The 1,974-nt window shown below is 34.9% G+C and overlaps 1 pseudogene; it reads right to left on the bottom strand.

Moving 5' to 3' along the window:
• Window positions 1-735: 735 nt before the first annotated feature.
• Window positions 736-1,701, bottom strand: LOC103206657 (annotated as a pseudogene).
• Between the last annotated feature and the right edge of the window lie 273 nt (window positions 1,702-1,974).

Genomic DNA, 1,974 nt, shown 5'->3' with positions numbered 1-1,974 from the left:
TTTTTTTTTTTTTTATTATGCTGAACTTTTGAAAAGATGTATCATTAGTTGCCTATTAGATTTGGAATGAAAGTGAAGTTTCAACATAGAAAATAACTTCACTATCTGACCAGGAGTTAGACATTTCACTATTAATGATTTAATCATCCATTTTTGTGAAGGTTCACTAGTGAGAATTTTTACTTTAAGAAGAAACATAAATGGTATAACAACAACAGAACAGGACCCATCCACAGGGACTAATCAGCTAAGTATATAATTGATTTTGGATTCAATTTTTGATCAAGATTTAAAATTATTATTTTCTGTTATAGCCTAGGTCTGAAACCACTTACCCACAGTATCATAAAGCTAGTTAGGAAATTAAGAAAGGAATACCTGTCAATTTTCCCAACTAAAGGAAAAATACATTCTACCTTACAGTTTCTCAATAGGGTAGGATGTAGTACTACGCAGATTCACCTGAGACAAATTTTTAAAAGTAAACATGGTTGAGCCTCATCAAAGATATACAAATCTTAATATGATAAAATTTCTTGTGCAAGAAACAGATGTGTGTATGTTTGTGTTTATCTGCTTGTCTATGTGTGAATGCACACACAAATTTCAATCAGAACATAAAATATGATAACTGTAGTAAAAAGAATGAGAATAAGATGTTAATTATAATAAACAGAAAAACAAATTAGTTTTAAGAGGGAAAAAAAAAGAAGAAGCACACTATTACCATAATCTTTAGTGGTTCCTACTGCTACCCTGGGTACTTCATACCCATGACTCTGCTCAGCACATTCTTTACATCCTTATTCCTCAGGCTGTAGATCAAAGGGTTCAGCATAGGGATCACTGTGGTGAAGAACACAGCAGCCACCTTCTCCTGTGCCAGGTTGCTGCTGGATGTGGGCTTAAAATACATGAATATAATGGATCCATTAAAAAAAAAAAAAAAAAAAAAAAAACAGCTATAAGATGAGAGCCACAGGTAGCAAAGGCTTTGGACTTGCATTCAGCTGAAGACATTTGAAGAATGTTACACAGTATTAAGGCATAAGAGATTATGATGGCCAAAGTTGTTATGAGCACATTAAATCCACCTACAAATATCAACAGATCCTCATTGACATAAGTACTAGAGCATGAGAGCTTTAGGAGAGGGAGTACATCACAGAAATAATGGTGGATGACACTGTCCTCACAGAAGAAAAGCTTCATCATGGACACAGTGTGGATCATAGCTGTAGTAGATCCCATGATATAGACACCAGTCACCAGCATGTTGCAGACATTTTGAGACATAGTGACATTGTAGAGCAATGGACAACATATAGCCACGTATCTATTATACGCCATGGCTGTTAGTATATAGCACTCAGCAGTAGCAAAAAGACAAGAGAAAAAAGGTCTTGTCATACATGCAGGGTAGGCAATAACATTTTTCTCCCATACAAAGTTTCCAAGGAGTTTAGGGGTAACAACTGAGGAGTAAAAGAGATCTATGACTGAAAAATTGCCAAGCAAAAAGTACATGGGAGATTGGAACTTGGAATTGAAAGTGATTACCAGGATCATACCCACATTTCCTATTACAGTGATCCCATAGATACCTAGTAACACAAAGAAGAGAGGCAGCTGGAGTTCTGGTTTGTCTGTCAGTCCCTCAAGGACAAACTCAGTAACTCTGGAATCATTTTGTTTGACCATTTCTCTCAGGAAACAGGGGATGTAAATCTATAGGGGAAAAAAAAATCACAGGAGAAATGTAATACTTTTATTAGTGTTGTGACAGAAAAAAATATATAATCAAAATAAGACTGTGAGTAGTCATTAGTAAGATGACAAATTACGTTTTTCACATCAGAATACTGTCATTTTTAGCCAAAGACCTTCATAAGCTATAGAGAAACAAAGAATATATACAACGTGTTCTTGTTAATAAGAGGAAATTATCTCACTAGGAGAAAGCTGCTGATAATT

Source organism: Orycteropus afer, unplaced genomic scaffold (genome assembly GCF_000298275.1).
Source record: "Orycteropus afer afer isolate SDZICR_OR568_19922 unplaced genomic scaffold, OryAfe1.0 scaffold00325, whole genome shotgun sequence".
Taxonomy (NCBI): domain Eukaryota; kingdom Metazoa; phylum Chordata; class Mammalia; order Tubulidentata; family Orycteropodidae; genus Orycteropus; species Orycteropus afer.
This window is presented reverse-complemented; position numbering and strand designations above follow the sequence as displayed.